Source organism: Dendrobates tinctorius, unplaced genomic scaffold, assembly GCF_039654945.1.
Source record: "Dendrobates tinctorius isolate UK_male_01 unplaced genomic scaffold, ASM3965494v1 ptg000092l, whole genome shotgun sequence".
Taxonomy (NCBI): Eukaryota; Metazoa; Chordata; class Amphibia; order Anura; family Dendrobatidae; genus Dendrobates; species Dendrobates tinctorius.
Genome location: NW_027361760.1, coordinates 7,054,411 through 7,079,335, shown reverse-complemented (window position 1 = coordinate 7,079,335; position 24,925 = coordinate 7,054,411).

Below are 24,925 nucleotides of genomic sequence, written 5' to 3'. Positions count from 1 at the left end.
AAAAAAAAAAAAATTGTAGGCCAGTTATAATGTCAGAGACACCGCACTGAACTTGCTCACTGAGCCAGTGCGCGTGCCCTGAGTAAAGCGAAAGCGTGCTCAAAGCTACCTGTGGAGCGGGCAGCAACCGAATAGATGCGTACTTCAGAGCAGCAGGGCCTGGATCACGTGACTGCTAGAGGCGTGGCCTAAACTCCACAGAGCTAGGAGCTGCAAGACAATTCCTAGCAGAGTAACTGCGAGACAAAGTTACCAAGGGGCATAGACAGGGAGAATAGTCAGGACGTAGCCAATGAGTCACACACAGAGATAGCTGCAAGGTACCAGAGGGGCGAGCAGAGAGTTGTCAAGTCACAGGCAATGAGTCATACACAGATAGCTGCAAGGTACAAGAGGGGCGAGCAGAGAGTTGTCAGGTCACAGGCAATGAGTCATACACAGATAATAACGCAGTACAAAATCAACAGGCAAACTCACAACGGGAAACAGAATCGGGTCAGAACCATATAAACAAGCTATAGCAACAAACAAGCACACGGGGGTCAGCTCACTAGGCCAAAGGCAAAAGTATAACTGGCAGGGATTGAAGCTACCCAGAGGTTTATGAAGCTCTCCCAGAACCAGAAAGAGGCCACAATCATTAACCCCAAGTGTGCAGGTCAAAACCTGCACAGAGCTCCAGACATTAACCCCCGGTGTGCAGCTCAAAAACCTGCACTGGGATCATGACAGCAGGCATGAGGAAGCCTTCGGCACTGCCTGTGACAAATCGCTGATCTGATGTGACAGATCAGCGATCTGTCACAGGACAGTGATGTCCCACCTGGGACTATTTAATAAAGTTAAAAAAAAAATTAAAAAAAGTGTTAAAATAATTTAAAAAAAATCGCCAAATAAATTAGAAAAAAAAAAAATATACCCCCAAATAAATCCATTTTTTGGAAATAAAAAAAAACAAAGCAATAAAAGTACACATATTAGGTATCGCCGCGTCCGTAACGACCCGCCCTATAAAACTGTCCCATTATTTAACCCCTTTAGCGAACCCCTTAAAAAATAAAAATAAAAAACGAAGCAAAAAATAATGATTTATTATCATACCGCCAAACAAAAAGTGTAATAACGCGCGATCAAAAAGACGCATATAAATATCCATGGTACCGCTGAAAATATCTTTTCCCGCAAAAAACGAGCCATAACACAGCATCATCAGCGAAAAAATAAAAAAGTTATAGCTCGCAGAATAAAGCGATGCAAAAATAATTATTTTTTATATACAATAGTTTTCATTGCATAAAACCGACAAAACATAAAAAAACGACCTAAATGAGGTATCGCTGTAACCGTACTGACCCGAAGAATAAAACCGCCTTATAAATTTTACCACACGCGGAACGGTGTAAACGCACCCCCCCAAAAGAAATTCATGAAACGCTGGTTTTTGTTCATTCTGCGTCCCAAAAATCGGAATAAAAAGCGATCAAAAAATGTCACGTGCCCGAAAATGGTACCAATAAAAACGTCAACTCGTCGCGTAAAAAATAAGACCTCACATGATTCGGTGGGTCAAAATACGGAAAAATTATAGCTCTCAATATGTGGTGATGCAAAAACTATTTTTACAACAAAAAGCGTCTTTTAGCGTGCGACAGCCGCCAAACATAAAAACCGCCATAACTAGTAAATCAAACCCCCGGTTATCACCCCCTTAGTTAGGGAAAAATAATAAAATAAAAAAAATGTATTTATTTCCATTTTTCCATTAGGGTTAGGGTTAGGGCTAGGGTTAGGGCTAGGGTTAGGGTTAGGGTTAGGGCTGAGATTAGGGTTAGGGGTGTGTTGGGGTTCGGGTTGGAGTTAGAATTGGGGGTTTCCACTGTTTGGGCACATCAGGGGCTCTCCAAATGCAACATGGCGTCTGATTTCAATTCCAGCCAATTCTGAGTTGAAAAAGTCAAATGGTGCTCCTTCCCTTCCAAGCTCTGCCATGCGCCCAAACAGTGTTTTACCCCCACATGTAGGGTATCAGCCTACTCAGGACAAATTGCAAAACAATTTTTGGGGTCCAATTTCTCCTGTTACCCTTAGGAAAATAAAAAATTGGGGGCAAAAATATCATTTTTGAGGAGAAAAATGATTTTTTTATTTTCACGTCTGAGCGTTATTAACTTCTGTGAAGCACTTGGGGGTTCAAATTGCTCACCACACATCTAGATAAGTTCTGTGGGGGGTCTAGTGTCCAAAATGGGGTCACTTGTGGGGAGTTTCAATAGTTTAGGTACATCAGGGGCTCTCCAAACGCACATGACACCCGCAGACCATTCCATCAAAGTCTGCATTCCAAAACGTCACTGCTTCCCTTCCGAGCCCCGACGTGTGTCCATACAGTAGTTTTCTCCCACATATGGGGTGTCAGCGTACTCATGACAAATTGGGCAACAACTTTTGGGGTTCAATTTCTCCTGTTACCCTTGGGAAAATGAAAAAATTGGGGACTAATTGATCATATTTGTGGAAAAAATACATTTTTTTTATTTTCATGCCCGGGCATTATAAACTTCTGTGAAGCCCTTGGGGGTTCAAAGTGCTCACCACACATCTAGATAAGTTCCTTAGGGGGTCTCGTTTCCAAAATGGGGTCATTTGTGGGGAGTTTCCACTGTTCAGGTACATTAGGGGTTCTCCAAAGGCAACATGACACCCGCAGAACATTCCCTCAAAGTCTGCATTCCAAAACGTCACTACTTCCCTTCCGAGCCCCGACGTGTGTCCATACAGTAGTTTACTCCCACATGTGGGGTGTCAGTGTACTCAGGACAAATTGGACAGCAACTTTTGGGGTTCAATTTCTCCTGTTACCCTTGGGAAAATAAAAAAATTGGGGACTAATTGATCATGTTTGTGGAAAAAATACGATTTTTTTATTTTCATGCCCTGGCATTATAAACTTCTGTGAAGCCCTTGGGGGTCAAAGTGCTCACCTCACATCTAGATAAGTTCCTTAGGGGGTCTAGTTTTCAAAATGGGGTCATTTGTGGGGGGTTTCCACTGTTTAGGCACATTAGGGGCTCTCCAAAGGCAACATGACACCCGCAGACCATTCCATCAAAGTCTGCATTCCAAAACGTCACTACTTCCCTTCCGAGCCCCGACGTGTGTCCATACAGTAGTTTTCTCCCACATATGGGATATCAGCATACTCAGGACAAATTGGAAAACAACTTTTGGGGTCCAATTTCTCCTGGTACCCTTGGGAAAATAAAAAAAATGGTGACTAAAAGATCATGTTTGTGGAAAAAATATGAATTTTTTATTTTCACGCCCGGGCGTTATAAACTTCTGTGAAGCCCTGGGGGGTTCAAAGTGCTCACCACACATCTAGATAAGTTCCTTGGGGGGTCTAGTTTACAAAATGGTGTCATTTGTGGGGGGTTTCCACTCTTTAGGTACATCAGGGGTTTTCCAATCGCGACATGGTGTCCGATCTCAATTCCAGCCAAAAACGTCAAATGGCGCTGCTTTCCTTCCGAGCTCTGCCATGCGCCCAAATAGTGGTTTACCCCCACATGTGGGGTATCAGCGTACTCAGGGCAAATTGCACAATAACTTTTAGGGTCCTGTTACCCTTGGAAAAATAAGAATTGAGGGTGAAAAGAACATTTTTGTGGAAAAAATATGATTTTTTAATTGTACGACTTTATGTTATAAACTTCTGTGAAGCCCTTGGGGGTTCAAAGTTCTCACCACACATCTAGATAAGTTCCTTAGGGGGTCTAGTTTCCAAAATGGTGTCACTTGTGGGGGGTTTCCACTGTTTTGGTACATCAGGGGTTTTCCAATCGCGACATGATGTCCGATCTCAATTCCAGCCAAAAACGTCAAATAGCGCTGCTTCCCTTCCGAGCTCTGCCATGCACCCAAATAGTGGTTTACCCCCACATGTGGGGTATCAGCGTACTCAGGACAAATTGCACAATAACTTATAGGGTCCTGTTACCCTTGGGAAAATAAAAATTGGGGTGAAAAGATCATTTTTGTGGAAAAAATATGATTTTTTAATTGTACCACTGTACGTTATAAACTTCTGTAAAGCCCTTGTGGGTTCAAAGTTCTCACCACATATCTAGATAAGTTCCTTGGGGGGGTCTAGTTTCCAAAATGGGGTCACTTGTAGGGGGTTTCCACTGTTTAGGTACATCAGGGACTCTCCAAACGTGACATGGCGTCCGATCTGAATTCCAGCCAATTTTGCATTGAAAAAGTCAAACGGCGCTCCTTCCATTCTGAGCTCTGCCATGCGCCGAAACAGTCGTTCCCCCCACATATCAGGTATCAGCGCACTCAGGACAAATTGCACAATAACTTTTGAAGTCCAATTTCTCCTGTTACCCTTGGTAAAATAAAAAAAATTGAACCTGAAGTATTTTTTTTTGTGAAAAAAGTTAGATGTTCATTTTTTTTAAATATTCAAAAAATTTCCTGTGATGCACCTAAAGGGTTAATAAACTTCTTGAATGTGGTTTTGAGCACCTTAAGGGGTGCAGTTTTTAGAATGGTGTCACTTTTGGGTATTTTCTATCATATAGACCCCTCAAAGTGGCTTCAAATGTGATGTGGTCCTAAAAAAAAAATGGTGTTGTAAAAATTAGAAATCGCTGGTCAACTCTTAACCCTTATAACTTCCTAACAAAAAAAAATTGGTTCCAAAATTGTGCTGATGTAAAGTAAACATGTGGGAAATGTTAGTTATCAAGTTTTTTGTGTGCCGTATCTCTGTGATTTAAGGGCATAAAAATTCAAAGTTGGAAAATTGCGAAATTTTTGCCAAATTTCCATTTTTCTCACAAATAAACGCAAGTTATTTGAATGAAATTTTACCACTAACATGAAGTACAATATGTCACGAGAAAACAATGTCAGAATCACTGGGATCCATGGAAGCGTTCCAGAGTTATGACCTCATAAAGGTACAGTGGTCAGAATTGTAAAAATTGGCCAGGTCATGAACGTGCAAACCACCCTTGGGGGTGAAGGGGTTAAACATTTAAAATCTCCGTGTTCTCTTCATGGACTACACAACAATCTAAAAACTAGAAAAAAGGAAATGTATGTCAAGCGTACACCATGATACACTTTTGGTGGTATTTTTAAATCTTCATTTATATTTCTGTCTCAGTAAGACAGCCCAGACTCTCTGCAATAGGAAATAAGATGCAGACAATTATTTACCTAAAGTCTAGTGATTGCAGAAATCTACGAACTACTATTCACGGGAACAACTTCCGTCACAATTCTCAGAGGCGATGCTGACCCTCAACTAATTAGTGTGTGGGCACAGCAAAAACCTTTCTTTGTGAAGAAAGTGTTGCTGTATCGCTGTACCGTTGATCCCATCACCGTTACTCATATCCATCCAATTTTAATCACAGGGAGAGATGTAAACATGGTGCTCACTGCCTATCATGATCTGTCGCGTAACTTTGGAGTGCAAAACACAGAAGCCACAGGCCGTAGGCGATTCAATTGGATTGGCATGAGAGGGAGGGCACATTTAAAAATGTGTGCTGAAATGTCACACGTCTGTGGGTAGGAAAACTGTTAAAGCTGATGAGAAACCACCACTGCATCTCATTGTGAGTCGACGTCCATAAGAAATGGAAGCCATTGATCATCTGAAGCTAGAACCCGGCCAGCGGGACAGGGCATAGCTACATCTTAACAATCATCTTCTATCAGTTCACCAAATTTGAAGTGCCAGTCCCAGTGATGGATTTGACAGCCCAGACTACACAGCGGAGGAGCAGGGAGAGGTAAAGATTGCAAATGCTGGGGCCCTGCCCAATCAAGGGGGGCCCGATCGTCGGCATCGGCACTGGCACTGGGCCCCTCATAGTACGGCGGTGTGTCTGACGGCGGGTGTGCACCACCACCATCAGAGACACTTGATTGCACTATGAGGGACCCTGTGCCAGTGCCAGCGCCCACGAGTCGGCCCACCCACCTGTCCAGGGCAATGGCACTCGCACTGTTGTGTGCGCTCGGTGGTGACCCCGGCCATTAGGGGGAGGAGGCTGCCCAGTTAGGGAGGTTTAAAAAATGCCATATGTTGATGTGGGACATTCACCTGCTGCTAAAGGCGAAATTGGTCAAGTCCCAGGAACAGGCAGACCAAAGAAAACAATTTTTCTGGCAACCTATGTGTCATCAGGGTAAGGTGGGACAAAATCCTTGGAAACCCATGCATGGTTCATTTTAATGAAGGTTAGATCATCCACATTTTGGGTCAACAGACGGGTCCTTTTTTCTGTCAGTATTGATCCAGCAGCACTGAAGACTCTTTCCGATAGCACACTTGCAGCTGGGCATGTGAGCTCCTGTAAGGCATATTGTGCCAATTCAGGCCAGGTGTCCAGTTTAGCTGCCCAATAGTCAAATTGGAATGACCTGTGAGGGAGAACATCGATATGGGAGGAAAAGTAGTTTGTAACCAGACTTGACAAGTGCTGTCTCCTGTCACTTTCAATCGATGCAGTATTACCTGTCGTGTGAGCGGGACTTGAAAAATCAGTCCACAACATGGTCATGAAACCCCTGTCTCCAACGCCACTTCTGATGTGTCCACCACCAACACCACTTCCAAGTTGCCCCCGGCCCCTACGGCTCGTGTGAGAACCATCACTGCTGCTGTGTGCTGGGAATGCCTCAACCAACCGGTTTACCAGATTAGCTTGTTTGTTAGCCAATATTAGGTCAAGGTTCTCCTGTGGCATGATGTTTTGGAATTTGCCTTTATAGCGTGGATCCAGGATGCTGGCCAACCAGTAGTCATCATCGTTCATCATTTTGGCAATGCGGGGGTCCCTTTTTAGGATCTGCAAGGCATAATCTGACATGTGGGCCAATGTTCCCGGTGTCAATGATGCACTGCGAATGCTGGGTGGAGGAGCACTTTCTGGCAAATCCACATCCCTCCAGTCACGCACAAACCCTGTACCAGACCTTGCAAAGCCAACATTTTCTCTTGCCCCACGAGAAGCATCCTCCTCCCCTAAATAATCATCCCCATCATCATCCTCCTCCTCTTCCTTTTCTTCCTCCACCTCGTCCACGACAGTTCCCTGACCAGGCAATGGCTGACATCAAGGCTTCCCTTCTCCTCTTCCTCCTCATCAACCTCGGCTGCAGACGCCTGCTCCTTAATGTGCGTCAAAGTTTGCATGAGCAGACGCATAGGTGGGATGCTCATGCTGGCATCGTCTGCGCTTACCAGCCGTGTGCATTCTTCAAAACACTGAAGGACTTTACAGAGGTCTTTCATCCTCGACCACTGCACACCTGTCAACTCCATGTCTGCCCTCAAAGTGCCTGCCCTTGTATCCTCCCACAAATGCATTACGGCCTGCCTTTGTTCGCACAGCTGCTCAACCATGTGCAGGGTGGAGTTCCACCTTGTTGCAACGTCAATAATTAGGCGGTGCTTGGGAAGGTGGAGCAATCGCTGCAGCTTCTGCATACGACTGGAGTGTACCGGCGAACGGCGGATGTGCGAGCACAGTCTTTGAACCTTATGGAGCTGGCCTGTTAAATCTGGATAATTAGTGAGGAAGCACTGCACCACCAGGTTCAAGGTGTGAGCCAAGCAAGGTACGTGTCTGAGTTTTGAAAGGCTATGGCTGCCACAAAATTCCGGCCGTTATCACTAACTACCTTGCCTGCCTCAAGATGTAGACTGCCCAGCCATGACTCAGTTTGTCGCTGAAAGTAGTCGGCCAGCACCTCTGCGGTGTGTCTGTCGCCCAAACACATCATCTGCAACAAAGCCTGCTGACACTTTCCACTAGCTGATCGATAGGGGGACACCTCGTTTGCAACACTGTCAACTGCGGATGCAGTGGTCGTCAGACTGCGCTCTGTGGACCAGCTTTCGCTTCTGGAGGAGGAGGGTTGAACGCCTACAGCCAACTGTTTCCTATACCGTTGGCTAGGCAGCACTGTGCCACCACCGCTGTCCCCTGTGGACCCTGCATCCACCACATTAACCCAGTGCGCAGTGATTGACATGTAATGGCCCTGGCCATGCCTACTGGACCATGCATCAGTTGTGAGGTGCACCTTTCCACTCACTGACAGCTTGAGTGCATGGACAATGCGGTCTTTCACATGAAGGTGGAGGGTTGGGATGGCTTTGCAAGAAAAGAAGTGGCGACTGGGTAGTTCATAGCGTGGTACTGCGTAGGCCATTAGTTCGCGGTAAGCTGCGCTTTCAACCAACTGATAGGGCATCATCTCTAACGAGATTAGTTTGGCAATGTGGGTGTTCAAACCCAGTGTACGCGGATGAGAGGATGAGTACTTTTTTGTCCTACTCATAGTCTCTGGTAGGTTGAGCTGGATTTGAGAGCTGGATATGGTGGAAGTAGCAGTGGACATGGCAGACTGAGAGAGGGTTGATGATGGTGATGGAGTTGGTGTTCTTTCTGATGGCCTTGATTCAGTCTTTCGTTGCAATAACAGTGTGATTCCCTGAATGATTTGCCCTTGCGACGACATCTCAACATTTGCTGCTGGTGGTGTGCTAACCGGTGAACTTACAGTGGGGGAAACAATGTTGCGTTGCTGACTGCCTTCTTTGGGAGCAGTAGCACATGTGGTACGTGAGGTTTGGTAGTCTGTCCACGCTTGCAAGTACATGGTTAAATGTCTAAGCATGCAACTGGTATTCAAATTTCTCAGATTTTTCCCTCGGCTAAAGGTCTTTGCGCACTTCTTACAGATTACCTTTGCCTGATCATTAGGATTTTGTTCAAAAAAGTGCCACACTGCACTCTTCGTACTAGGGAAGACAGTTTGAGGCCTTGCATGCTGTGCTTTTTAAACCATCTGGCCTAGCTGTCCTGCAATTTTTTTGGTTTTTGTAACCCATTTTTGGACTGCTCCGGGCCTGCCAGATAACAACTATTGCGATGTCGATGCCCGCTGCAGATGCTCCTCCTCCTCTTCTGAGCTATTGGCAGCGGCACACTCTACCCCGAATGGATGCCAATCTGGGTCAACAACTGGGTTATCCATCACCTCCTCTTCAATGTCATGTGCACCTTCCTCTGTGTTACCGTGTTTCGTGGTATAGTATGCGGGAAAGGGCACCTGAGATTCATCTGGATCAGATTCTGGCTCAGTACACAGCGAGGACAATGTAGTGCTCTGAGTGAATGTACCAGCAGAATCATCTGTCAGTGGCTGTGCATCAGTGCACTCCATGTCAGATTCATCTTTGCCTGGGTAATTCACGATTTGACTTGATAGCCCAGGCATGGTATGTGAAAACAGCTCCATGGAGTAATCTGTAGTGTGGCCTACTGCATCCTTCAATTTTGGTAGGGGTGAAGGACACAAGGAAAGGTGTGGTTCATGACCATGAGCCTCCAATGACAACTCAATGCTTTTATTTTTTAAAACTTCAGAAGAGGAGGCGATAGAGCTGGAGGCTGAGTCAGCAATGTAAGCCAAAGCTTGTTCTTGAAGCTCCAGCTTTAGAAGCGGTTTACCTACTCCCAGAAAAGGGAGCCTTCGAGGCATTGTGGAGCCAGACGATGACGCAGCCTCAACACCTCCAGTATTAGGTGCTATTTTGCTTTTGCCACTACCAGCAGATCCACCACCAACACCATCATTACCAGCTGCCAACCCCCTCACACTTCCACGGACTCTTCCACCACAATTTACCCAAATTTACACCAACTCTCTGGTACTGTAAAACAAGGTACAAGGTGTATATAGTACTGGGGAGAATTGGAATGTCTCTACACTTCAGGACACAGTGGGATTCAGTCAGGCCCTGTTTATTTAACACCGCAATATGACAGGCAGATTCTCTATGCTGTTAGAAAGGTGTATAGAGGACTGTGGAGAATTGGAATGTCTCTACACTTCTGGACACTGTGGGATTCAGTCAGGCCCTGTTTATTTAACACCGCAATGTGACCGGCAGAAATTGCCTAGTGTAGGACAAACTACAGGGTGTATATAGAATTGGGCAGAACTGGAATCTCCCTAGAGTGTAGATCTGTAAGAACGGAACAACTCCTCGACTTATCCTTACATAGTCACACACAGATAGCTTCACTGTGGCCGTGATAACAGCCGTTACACGGTACTGAGAGAGGAGCGTGTACGTATACCGCTGTCCAGTGTATGTAAAATTGTCAAGCTCCGTGTTTTAGTATACAGACAGACACACGCTGTCTCTCTATAGTTTTGAATGTAATCAAACAGCAAATATACTAAACTGTTTGAAAACCAGACAAAACTATAAGGTGGAGGTCTGTAAGAATGGAACAACTCCTCGACTTATCCTTACAGAGTCACACACAGATAGCTTCACTGTGGCCGTGATAACAGCCGTTACACGGTACTGAGAGAGGAGCATACACCGCTGTATGGTGTGTAAAAAATTAATGCTCTGTAACTCACAAGGACAAAACAATAAAATCTGGATTTGCTCAGCAGTGGGCACACAGCAATGCAGCTACCAGGTAGCCTTAAAAGGCAGCCTAATAACCAACAGAGCTGATGCACCAAAATATAGCCTCCCCTTGCACTGCACAGTGACTGGTGTGTTGTACAGGCAAAATCGCTAGCAGCAGAATCAGTTTTTGGTATCTTCTTCCCTGCCTAACACTCTCCCTACAGAATCGGCAGCAGCAGCAGCAACTCTCCCTATTCTGAGATCAGCATGAGTAAAATGGCAGTCGGCGTCCCCACCCTTTTATACCCCCTGTGACACCCCACAAAGCAAGCCAATCACTTGCATGCCCTTCTCCAAGATGGTGGTAACCGCTGCCTATGTCATCACGATGCCCACAGTGTCCGTTCTTCCTGATTGGCTGCAAAAAGGGCGCTCAAGCATCTTTTGAAACGCGACTTTGGCGCTAATGTCGCCGACCTCGTGGCCGACCTCACGCTAAGGTCGGGTTTCTTTTCATAAAACCCGACTTTGGCGAAAGTCGGCGACTTTTCAATTTTTTAGACCCGTTTCGCTCAACTCTACCCGCAGGGCCTGTTTCATTAACACGTCGAGCAAACCCGTCACTAGCTGGTCTCGTAGCACAACATCAATTGACCCTACACCTACGCCATCCTTCCGTATCATGGCAGTATGGAGCTCTTGTAGGGCGTTCATAAATTGCATCACGGTCTCCCCCTCTCTTTGCACCAGGTGAAACAGTTGCATGCGCAGTTCCCCTATGTTAATGGGATCCCCATGCGTCTCCTTAAGTATATGTAGAACTTTGTCCAGGGTATCTCTCGCCTGTGGGGGGCCTAAGCATAGCAGAGTCCCGTTCCTCCCCCTCCAGGGCCATCACCGCAATCTCTACCTCTAGGGCCGGTGTCAGGGGATGCATCTGCATCATTCCCTGGATGTGCTCCGTCCAGCTCCACAACATCACATTGCTCCCAGAAAACTTTGGCAAATTATTTAACATGGCTCCCAGGGAAATGCTAGACCTGGGACCTCCCCCAACTGCTTTGTCTGCCCCCTCCGTGCTACCGTGTGACATCCTGCCCACTACGCCAAATGTAATAACGTGCAGGTGCTGAGTATGTAACCATGGAACAGACAGACCAAAAGTTAAAGCGTTTATTTACACGGGACAGCATCTCCTCGCAGGGAGAAGCAGTGGGGGTTTAACTGACAAGGTAATAGTAATTTAATGGTACACAGAAAACCAGGCAAAGTTATCAAACAGTCAAGCAGAACAGCGATAATTAACGAGTATTGCAACTTTTCAGTCTGATGAAATCTTGATTGAAGGGTCATCTTCTCCAACGTAGGCACCGTTAACAGCAGCACTTTTAGTCTCTGTAGTTTCTGTTAGAAGGTAACCGGGACCTCCGGGATTAAAGTGGGAGGCAGGGGGGACGCTGTGTAACTGGGTCTCCCCTGCTCTGAGTCTCTGCTTTCAAACTAACAATCTCTCCACAGGAACGATGTTCCGTACTTTAAGTCTTTCAGCCACAATCAGGGGCTCTGACTTTTCACCACGTACTCCTCTGGTCAATGGGGACTCAGCTTCCACGTACTCACAGACAGCACCATATATGTCACGTCCTTCTGTCTATGGTCTCTGACTGGGAGTCCTCTCTCTTCTGGAGCACGCGGCTGCGACCTGCTCTCTCTGCGGCACATGCTGATCTGACCCACGTGCTCTGCTTTCACGCACTCAGCCTGCACAGCTTTCTGTCCAGCACCCTAGTCACCTGATGCAGTCGATCCAGGTCTAAAAGTCTTCCCCCCGGCAACCCTGCTGCCCAGCTATGTGGTTCTGGGCACGGAGCAGAGGAGGTAACCCCCTTCTCATTCTTCTTGTGCTTCACCGCCTTACATTACCCACACTAACTAATAAAAGCACAGATATCTCCCTATCTCAGCAGCGAACTCTTCCTACATGGTCTGATTCCGGAGGCATCTGCGCCTAGCAGGGCGGCGCCAGGTCTGATATAGATCTAGATGTAGACCAACCAAGACTGTTCACATTTCCACAAATTTGTGTTAACATCATCATCAGCAGAAGCCACTGCAGGCACAGAAGCCAAACTAAAGATATCATAGAGTGCAGTTACGTGACATTAATGCATCACACTAAAAAATGCAATATCACCTAGTCTGTACAGTCTGCGATTGGAGTGCAAATGTCCTTGGAGATCCATGACTTGCTCATCTTGATGAAAATTGCTCACAGAAATTGCTACTTCCACTTACACCACTGCTGCTAATGAAGCGATGGCCGGGACACCATCACAGTGCAGGGAGACTACGGTACACAAGATAAGGTGCAAACAACAAAGGGTAATTTTATTGGAAGGCAAGGAATGAAGTGGATAAGGAAGGGGTATGCAGTGGCAAAAGATAATTTTCAAGAGTTTGCATTCTTTAGTTGGGCCGTCAAATAGCACGGTGCTCCAACTATTACAGGCTCAATATACACTGCTCAAAAAAATAAAAGGAACACTTAAACAACAGAAAATAACTCCAAGTAAATCAAACTTCTGTGAAATCAAACTGTCCACTTAGGAAGCAACACTGATTGACAATCAATTTCACATGCTGTTGTGCAAATGAAATAGACAACAGATGGAAATTATTGGCAATTATCAAGACACTCTCTATAAAGGAGTTGTTCTGCAGGTGGGGACCACAGACCACATCTCCGTACCAACGCTTTCTGGCTGATGTTTGGTTCACTTTTGAATGCTGGTTGTGCTTTCACACTCGTGATAACATGAGACAGACTCTACAACCCACACAAGTGGCTCAGGTAGTGCAGCTCATCCAGGATGGCACATCAATGCGAGCTGTGGCAAGAAGGTTTGCTGTGTCTGTTAGCGTAGTGTCCAGAGGCTGGAGGCACTACCAGGAGACAGGCCAGTACACCAGGAGACATGGAGGGGGCTGTAAGAGGGCAACAACCCAGCAACAGGCCCGCTACCTCAGCCTTTGTGCAAGGAGGAACAGGAGGAGCACTGCCAGAGCCCTGCAAAATGACCTCCAGCAGGCCAAAAATGAGCATGTGTCTGCACAAACGGTTAGAAACTGACTCCATGAGGATGGTCTGAGTGTCCGATGTTCACAGATGGGGGTTGTGCTCACAGCCCAACACCATGCAGGACACTTGGCATTTGCCACAGAACACCAGGATTGGCAAATTTGCCACAGGTGCCCTGTGCTCTTCACATATGAAAGCAGGTTCACACTGAGCATACTGTATGTGACAGAGTCTGGAGACACCATGGAGAGTGATCTACTGCCTGCAATATCCTTCATCATGACCGGATTGGCAGTGGTTCAGTAATAATGTGGGGTGGCATTTCTTTGGAGGGCCCTCCATGTGCTCGCCAGAGGTAGCCTGACTGCAATTAGGTACCGAGAAGAGATTGACAGACCCTTTGTGAGACCATATGCTGGTTCAGTTGGCCCTGGGTTCCTCCTAATGCAGGAAAATGCCAGACCTCATATGGCTGGAGTGTGTCAACAGTTCCTGCAAGATGAAGGCATTGAAGCTATGGACTGGCCTGTCCTTCCCAGACCTGAATCTGATTGAGCACATCTGGGACATCATGTCTCACTCCATCCACCAACGTCACGTTGCACCACAGACTGTCCAGGAGTTGGCGGATGCTTTAGCACAGGTCTGGGAGGAGATCCCTCAGGAGACCATCTGCCGCCTCATCAGGGGCATGCCCAGGCATTGTAGGGAGGTCCTGCAGTCACGTTGAGGCCACACACAACACTGAGCATCATTTTGACTTGTTTTAAGGACATTACTAAGGATAGCGAGTACTGAAGTATTCGGACTCGCTATACTCGCACCGAGTATACCCTAATACTCGGGTATTCGGTACGAATAGCGAGTCCAATGATAGTCAATGAAAAATGCGAGTAATTGTCAGCTGGACCCTTCAAAGCGGTCTGCGGGCATAGGAAAACACTAAAAAAATGTGTAAATGTTAAAAAATGTATGCTGTAAACAAATGTATATAACAAGGGGGCACCTGGTCAGGGATTGCATGATTGTTTTTTCACCACTGCTTCATTAGAATGTACAAACACTATTTTTAGTCCTTTGTTTTTTTTGCCGGAAGAGTTGGACTCGTACGCCACTTATGCAGTGCCAGTCAGTGATATATCAGAAGTACCGTAAGAGCAAGTGATGCTGGAGGCAATCTACTGACAGCTAAGTGTGTAAGTGGTGTAAGGAGAGCAATCTGTCCTAGGGGTAGGGGCTGTGTTATGGTTAACGCAGGAAGAAGCCACCCATCATCATCTTCACAAGGGATTCACAATTATAAAGCTTGGACTACTGTCCTTGTTGTGCCACTGCCCAAAGTGTAGGCATAGATTTAGTGTCTTCAAAACATTAGTCATAGGGGCTGTATCATGGTTGATGAAGGGAGCAAGGCAGGTCTGAAGGGCCAAACCATTATGATAAAACCAGGACTACTAGCATAGAGGTGGCCGTGCCCAGTGTCCAGACATAGCAATAGTGTCTCCAAAAATTAGCCCAAGGGGCTGTATCATGGTTGATGAAGGAAGCAAGGCAGGTCTGAAGGGTCAAACCATTATGATAAAGCCAGGACTACGAGCATAGAGGTGGCCGTGCCCAGTGTCCAGGCATAGCAATAGTGTCTCCAAAAATTAGCCCAAGGGGCATGATAGCATGGTTGATGAAGGAAGAAGGGTCTCACTCTCATCACAAGTGCCTCCGATGGGAAATATTAATTAACGTAACATTGTTTTTAGCTTATTGACCATGAGGTACATGTGTCAGAAGCAGGTTTTGAAAACATGTTTAAGAAAAAGAAAAGGGGCTTGTATGGGAAAGGATGGATGTGATCACCAATTTAAAAAAAAAGCGTGTTGGTGACTTTAGGTTGGGATACTGTCATCTGGAGGGCTTAAATACTGTTGCAAAATCCAGTTCTTGTTAAATTTTATCAGAGTCAGCCTGTCTGCATTCTCTGTAGTCAATCATGTGCGTGTATCTGTGATGATTGCCCCAGCGGCACTGAAAACACGCTCTGACTAGAGATGAGCGACTTTGCTTTTTTTCGGGTCGAGTCGGGTTTCATGAAACCCGACTTTCGCAAAAGTCGGGTCGAACGAAATCGGCCGACTATAGGGAAAAGTCGGAGGCCGACTGAAACACGAAACCCAATGCAAGTCAATGGGGATAGACAAGGAGAAAAAATACAAACACTCAAAATACTAATATAAAGTGTAATAATCACATTAATATAAATAAAGATATAAATATATAAAAAAGTGTGATTGAACCAATCTCCCAAGAAAAGGATGGCAGACAATCCGGTGTGTATGAAAAGATTTACTCAAGGGTGGATAAAAAAGTGCCACAAGATAAAAGTAGAATGTGCAGCATGAATGATGATACAATGATGATACAATGATAAAGTAATAAAAATAATAACAAATGGCAAATTTTTTTGTGAAAAAAATGCCTTTATTAAAATATATTGGCACAACAATTAAGTGCATTAAAATTATATATATAATCATAAAAAAGAAAAAATAATAATAATAAAATATAAAACCACATATGCGGTATACTTATGTATATTGGAAAACCCATTCCATAACAAGAAAGGCTTAATTAATAATACAGGTAAAAAAGTGCATGAATTAAAGTGACACAAAAAAATAAATATACATTAATAGATGTGCCAAAAGTGCAGCTGTGCAAATAAATAAAAAACGCCCTAAGGCGTGTGCTATTAAACAAAAAAAATACCTGTAAGCCAATGACCGCAATGTGGATAATATAATGACGCGCCCCGACGCGCGTTTCGGAAATAAAATCTCCTTCGTCAGGGGGATAGATACATCATAGTATGGACGGACGATTATTTATAGGGGAATCAATTAAACCCAAAATACCACACCAGCGCATGCGCCGCTACTAAAACCCGGAAGTCAAGGACTAATCCAAGTCATGTGATCGAGTACTTCCGGGTATGGTCAGACGCCGTTGCCATGTAAATCAACAGCGTCATCAATAACAAATACATGTGGCTGAATGCTCGTTAGAAAATAGCAATAGTAGCTCACATATGGCTAAACAACGGCTTATTTAATAGCATCCGCGGGTGGTATAATAATATAATGAGGGAGAACACAGGCAGAGAACATAGCGGTGCATGCGCAGACGCAGCAACACGGAAACCGAATGGTGGCAGGCGAAAAAACGCCGCCACCATGCAAATCACCGGTGCCAGGACCGCGCACGCGCACAGTTCAATGCAAATGACTGCCTCAAATAAATGGAACGAGAGGAGTAATAATAATAGTGAGAAAAATAGTGTGTAAAAAATGACGTGATAAATAGAAGAATATGTATATATAAACATGTAATAGTAATTTCATGATAAAACATGAAAATTGCAATGGTGCATGAAAAAATAATGTGAATATACAAGCACAATAATAAAAACAACCATCCAAAAAAGAAAAATGAATAATGAAAATAAAAATAAAAGAATATGACAATTCTTCATTGCTTCCTCTGTCCAAAGATAAGATAGATGAAATGATCCTCATAAAGTCACATCCATGGTAACTGAAAATATAAAAAATAAAAGTAAAATGCACAAGAATTATAAAAATGGAATGAACGAAAGACTCTCATTGAGACCAAATGGAGACACAGTACCTAGTGTCCATATCCATTGTGTCTCAAGTTGCGCAAGCAATTTACTGACATTACCCCCTCTATCACCCAAACACACCATGTCAATGCCAATTACTTTCAGTAATGAGGAATCACAATCATGGTGCATTTTGAAGTGTCTAGGAAGGGTTTTGAGTGAGGAAATATCTTCAACGTCGACAGCTGCCTTTATGCCTAAGACATGCTCCCGCACCCTCACCTTGAGCTGGCGGGTGGTAAGGCCAACATAGATGAGGGGGCAGGGGCATGTAGCATAATAAATGACAGCAGTCGATGAGCAGGTTATGGACTTCCTAATATTAAAGGTGTGAACATTGTCAGAGCTATTAAATGTACTAGCCCTGACAATATTAGGGCAAGCTATACACTGCCCACATGGTTTGCAGCCCATAGTTTGTTTAACCTGTCCAAAAAAATTTTTATTGACTGGTTTCTTGACATAGTGGCTTTTCACTAGGCAGTCACCTAAATTGCGTGATCTCCGAAATGTAATGTTTGGATGATCTCCAATGTAATTCGCAATAATGGGATCTGCCTTCAAAATAGGCCAGAATTTATTCAAGCAAAATTTGAGTTGTTCATTTTGGCCATTAAAGTTAGTAATGAATCTAACTACTTCCTTGGAACTAAGTTTAGCTTCATTACTATCATACAACACACCATGTCGAGATTGATGTCTTGCGCTATTGAAAGCCCTTTTTATAGCACGACGGCTATAACCCCGCTCAATAAATCTTTCTTTTAAAGATTCTGCTTGTCTTAAAAAATCTATTTCTGTAGAACAAATGCGTCTTAAGCGTAGAAATTGCCCAATTGGAATAGAATTGATCAACCTGCGAGGATGTGAAGATGAAGCGTGAAGAAGGGAATTAACTGCCGTTTGTTTTCTGAATAGATCTGTTTGCAAGCAATCATCACCATCCCTCACCACACGAACATCCAAAAATCAATGACCTCACAACTACACCGAAAGGTAAGATGCACATTGATATCATTTGAGTTAAGTATTCCAATGAATTTAGATAACTTGTCGATGGAATCTTGCCAAATAAAAAACACATCGTCAATATAGCGTATCCAAAATGGAATGCTCTCAGTCGATGTATAATTACCAGATAAAAATAGGTCCCTCTCCCACAGACCCAGGAACAGGTTGGCATACGATGGGGCAAAAGAAGCACCCATCGCTGTTCCCTGGGTCTGTAAGAAGAAGGACCCCCAAAAATAAAAAAATTGTGACATAGAGCAAAATCTAATAAATTAATGAAAAATACAACAAATGAACGTGAATAAGAAGAATGTTGTAAAAAATATGATACCGCGGCGATTCCATCGGCATGTTTAATATTGGTATATAAGGACTCCACGTCACATGTGACTAACATGGAGTCCTTATCAATGTGCATACCATCAATCTTTTTGAGAAAATCCCCGGTGTCCCTGGTGTAAGATGGGAGGGAAGTGACGAAAGGCTGCAAAATAAAATCAATATATTTATTGACATTCTCCAAAAAATTACCCCTTCCTGATATGATTGGTCTACCTGGTGGTGTATTAATATTTTTATGTATCTTGGGCAGCAGATAAAGGGTAGAGATGGTTGGCTCTTGAATCAATAGGGATAGAAACAAATCATTGGTAATTATATTATCATCTCTAGCATCCTGAAGAAATGACCTTAACTCCGCCTGAAATTTTGATAAAGGGTTAAATGTTAACCTCTTATAACATTCATGGTTATTTAGCTGGCGATTTGCTTCAGTTTCGTACATATCCTTAGGCCACACCACTACATTTCCACCCTTATCCGCTTGTTTATATACCACGTCCTGCAGACCAACCAATCTCTTAAGACCCAATCTTTTCTCACTGCTCAAATTGTCCACACATATTTTTGGTGTGATGTTATGCAGTTCCCTACTAACTGTCTTAACAAATACATCAACACTAGGGCAAGTTGACAGTGAAGGAAATTTTGTAGATGGTTTTTTAATGGACTGTGGAACCTCACCTTCCTTGACATTGTGTTCTCTAAACAATTGCTCCAAATCGGTTAGCGCCTTTTGTTCCGCCTCTGTCGGAAAAAGATCAAAAGTTTGTTTATCATGAAAAATGCGTTTAAATAGTAGCTTCCTAGCAAATAAATGCAAATCCTTGACTGCCGTAAAGCAGTCAAATTTTGCTGTCGGGCAAAACATTAATCCTTTACTTAGGATATCAATTTCAGTAGAGGAAAAGGTATAAGTACTTAAATTAATTACCTTTAACTGATTTGAGTTAGTTTCCGGGGAATAATTCCTTTTGTTAGGAAGAAAACGCAAATTCCTTTTTCTTTTAGGAGTGACCGAAGAAGATGCAGAGGCGGAAAAAGAGGCAGCCGAGACATTACCAGTTGAATGGTTTGAAACAATAGACATGGAACGATCCCTATCATGACCACCATTGGTGTGCTTTTTCCAATAATACATTTTTCCTGAAGATAAGTCATTTTGGTCCCTTGTCAATTTGTTAATATGTTTACGCTGTATTTCCTTAACTAGTAATTCCAAGTCTCTATCAAGGGACCCACTGAGACTAGTAAATTCCTCTGGAGAAAGATTAGACTTGGCTTTGTTAAATAATTCATCCAACTCTTTTTCTACACTTGTAATAGATTTGGCATTAAAACCAATTAAAAGCTCCATGAGTTTCCAGGAGGTTTCATTACAAATTCTCTCCCATGAATCTATGAAAGCTTCATCCTCAACAATGAACGACGGAGTGACCCGTATTCTCAAACCTCTTGGTATTAATTGTTTTTTGATATAATTTTCCAAGAAGGCTTTAGTCCACCATATTCGTGTACGCTTAAATAATAGTTTATTAATAGATCTAGAAAGAGAGTCTAATGTTAGACCATCAAAGATTGTAGTTGTCATGCCAGTTTTACCAAATACATCATTCACCTGGCCTTGCCAGGATGTTTCCCTGATTTTAAAATCCATCCTTGAATAGAAAACGCCCTGTGCAAAACACAGAAAAATATGAGAATAGACAAGGAGAAAAAATACAAACACACAAAATACTAATATAAAGTGTAATAATCACATTAATATAAATAAAGATATAAATATATAAAAAAGTGTGATTGAACCAATCTCCCAAGAAAAGGATGGCAGACCATCCGGTGTGTATGAAAAGATTTACTCAAGGGTGGATAAAAAAGTGCCACAAGATAAAAGTAGAATGTGCAGCATGAATGATGATACAATGATGATACAATGATAAAGTAATAAAAATAATAACAAATGGCAAAATTTTTTGTGAAAAAAATGCCTTTATTAAAATAGATTGGCACAACAATTAAGTGCATTAAAATTATATATATATATAATCATAAAAAAGAAAAAATAATAATAATAAAATATAAAACCACATATGCGGTATACTTATGTATATTGGAAAACCCGTCCATAACAAGAAAGGCTTAATTAATAATACAGGTAAAAAAGTGCATGAATTAAAGTGACACAAAAAAATAAATATACATTAATAGATGTGCCAAAAGTGCAGCTGTGCAAATAAATAAAAATCGCCCTAAGGCGTGTGCTATTAAACCAAAAAAATACCTGTAAGCCAATGACCGCAATGTGGATAATATAATGACGCGCCCCGACGCGCGTTTCGGAAATAAAATCTCCTTCGTCAGGGGGATAGATACATCATAGTATGGACGGACGATTATTTATAGGGGAATCAATTAAACCCAAAATACCACACCAGCGCATGCGCCGCTACTAAAACCCGGAAGTCAAGGACTAATCCAAGTCATGTGATCGAGTACTTCCGGGTATGGTCAGACGCCGTTGCCATGTAAATCAACAGCGTCATCAATAACAAATACATGTGGCTGAATGCTCGTTAGAAAATAGCAATAGTAGCTCACATATGGCTAAACAACGGCTTATTTAATAGCATCCGCGGGTGGTATAATAATATAATGAGGGAGAACACAGGCAGAGAACATAGCGGCGCATGCGCAGACACAGCAACACGGAAACCGAATGGTGGCAGGCGAAAAAACGCCGCCACCATGCAAATCACCGGTGCCAGGACCGCGCACGCGCACAGTTCAATGCAAATGACTGCCTCAAATAAATGGAACGAGAAGAATAATAATAATAGTGAGAAAAATAGTGTGTAAAAAATGACGTGATAAATAGAAGAATATGTATATATAAACATGTAATAGTAATTTCATGATAAAACACGAAAATTGCAATGGTGCATGAAAAAATAATGTGAATATACAAGCACAATAATAAAAACAACCATCCAAAAAAGAAAAATGAATAATGAAAATAAAAATAAAATATGACAATTCTTCATTGCTTCCTCTGTCCAAAGATAAGATAGATGAAATGATCCTCATAAAGTCACATCCATGGTAACTGAAAATATAAAAAATAAAAGTAAAATGCACAAGAATTATAAAAATGGAATGAACGAAAGACTCTCATTGAGACCAAATGGAGACACAGTACCTAGTGTCCATATCCATTGTGTCTCAAGTTGCGCAAGCAATTTACTGACATTACCCCCTCTATCACCCAAACACACCATGTCAATGCCAATTACTTTCAGTAATGAGGAATCACAATCATGGTGCATTTTGAAGTGTCTAGGAAGGGTTTTGAGTGAGGAAATATCTTCAACGTCGACAGCTGCCTTTATGCCTAAGACATGCTCCCGCACCCTCACCTTGAGCTGGCGGGTGGTAAGGCCAACATAGATGAGGGGGCAGGGGCATGTAGCATTTATTATGCTACATGCCCCTGCCCCCTCATCTATGTTGGCCTTACCACCCGCCAGCTCAAGGTGAGGGTGCGGGAGCATGACTTAGGCATAAAGGCAGCTGTCGACGTTGAAGATATTTCCTCACTCAAAACCCTTCCTAGACACTTCAAAATGCACCATGATTGTGATTCCTCATTACTGAAAGTAATTGGCATTGACATGGTGTGTTTGGGTGATAGAGGGGGTAATGTCAGTAAATTGCTTGCGCAACTTGAGACACAATGGATATGGACACTAGGTACTGTGTCTCCATTTGGTCTCAATGAGAGTCTTTCGTTCATTCCATTTTTATAATTCTTGTGCATTTTACTTTTATTTTTTATATTTTCAGTTACCATGGATGTGACTTTATGAGGATCATTTCATCTATCTTATCTTTGGACAGAGGAAGCAATGAAGAATTGTCATATTCTTTTATTTTTATTTTCATTATTCATTTTTCTTTTTTGGATGGTTGTTTTTATTATTGTGCTTGTATATTCACATTATTTTTTCATGCACCATTGCAATTTTCATGTTTTATCATGAAATTACTATTACATGTTTATATATACATATTCTTCTATTTATCACATCATTTTTTTACACACTATTTTTCTCACTATTATTATTATTCCTCTCGTTCCATTTATTTGAGGCAGTCATTTGCATTGAACTGTGCGCGTGCGCGGTCCTGGCACCGGTGATTTGCATGGTGGCGGCGTTTTTTCGCCTGCCACCATTCGGTTTCCGTGTTGCTGCGTCTGCGCATGCGCCGCTATGTTCTCTGCCTGTGTTCTCCCTCATTATATTATTATACCACCCGCGGATGCTATTAAATAAGCCGTTGTTTAGCCATATGTGAGCTACTATTGCTATTTTCTAACGAGCATTCAGCCACATGTATTTGTTATTGATGACGCTGTTGATTTACATGGCAACGGCGTCTGACCATACCCGGAAGTACTCGATCACATGACTTGGATTAGTCCTTGACTTCCGGGTTTTAGTAGCGGCGCATGCGCTGGTGTGGTATTTTGGGTTTAATTGATTCCCCTATAAATAATCGTCCGTCCATACTATGATGTATCTATCCCCCTGACGAAGGAGATTTTATTTCCGAAACGCGCGTCGGGGCGCGTCATATTATCCACATTGCGGTCATTGGCTTACAGGTATTTTTTTGGTTTAATAGCACACGCCTTAGGGCGTTTTTTATTTATTTGCACAGCTGCACTTTTGGCACATCTATTAATGTATATTTATTTTTTTGTGTCACTTTAATTCATGCACTTTTTTACCTGTATTATTAATTAAGCCTTTCTTGTTATGGAACGGGTTTTCCAATATACATAAGTATACCGCATATGTGGTTTTATATTTTATTATTATTATTTTTTCTTTTTTATGATTATATATATATATATAAATTTAATGCACTTAATTGTTGTGCCAATCTATTTTAATAAAGGCATTTTTTTCACAAAAATTTTTGCCATTTGTTATTATTATTTTTATTACTTTATCATTGTATCATCATTGTATCATCATTCATGCTGCACATTCTACTTTTATCTTGTGGCACTTTTTTATCCACCCTTGAGTAAATCTTTTCAAGTCAATGGGGATGCAAAGTCGTCAGGGAGCAGAGGACAGTAAACACACCTACAGTGCCCATTTCAAAGCCAAAAACATCAATTCTTATAACTGAAGCTTGTTAACCTTAATTTAATTCCTAATAATAGTTACGCATTGAAAACTGGGGATTATTTGGCTAAAGTTGTGGGGGGGTTGGGCTGGCTCCAGGTTTTCGTGTGCCCTGGGCCAAAGAGTGTCAGTGCACCCCTTTAGCACATATGTAGGGAAGGTGACCTGACGGATGGACTGACTGGTTAGATTTCAGAAGGGAAAACAGCTAGGAAAGTGTAGCTGATGTGCAGTACCTTGATCTGACATTAGAGGGCAGGGAGGAGTGTGAGCATAGGACTTGACATCAGCTTAGGGCTAAGAAACCGTTGGTCATGGGGGGAGGAGATATAGGGAACCGGGAAAGCTATAAATTGACAGGAGGGTTCCAGAAAGTTCCAGTCCCCAGGGGGAGCTCAAGTGATGAGGAGACTGTGACAGTTGTGGCACTGTGAGGAAAACCCCCACTAGGGGGACTGAGGAGAGAGAAAGTCAGGGGGGGTGGTCCTGACACAAAGTACCGCAGTATAGACGAGACTCCGGGTGTAGGACACCGTGTTTGGAACGACGTGTGACCAGTAACATTACTGTTGGTGTACAGGCCTACGGCAGCCACAGTGATGGAGCTGTCCGAGGCGTCACAGAGTGAAGAAGGGGACGGTACGTATATATACGTCCTTGGAGAAAGCACGATGTCCCCTTGTGTACTGTAACCGGAGAGCTGTGAAGGAAGTGCGGTGTACTGTGAGGCCGTCTGGCGGACGGCGAGAGAGAATAAACTTGGACCTGTTACACCCGAAATCTGCCTCCAGCTTGTGTCTGTACATCACTGCGCAGTATACAGAGGGACCACCCCCCAGCCCGTCCCACCGACCCTACACTTGGCATAGTCAGCAGGATCAACGCCGCTAATACAATATCTTCTGCGGCAGGCCTGCCTCTGAGGAATGGGAACGGACTTGGATTGCACTGTGTGGATTATAAACACCTGTGGATTACAATTAACAACCTGTGGATTACAAATTGGGAGTGCTGTGGGGTATCTGCGTTGCCAGCAGAGGATACGGGACGGTACCAGGTCCAAAGCAAGATGGCGGTGCTGCTTCAGCGCAGAGGAGAGATCCAGGTGTTTGCCGTTGTCCCCAGTGGACTGGGGCCCCCTCCTACGTACCCTTGGGGACAAA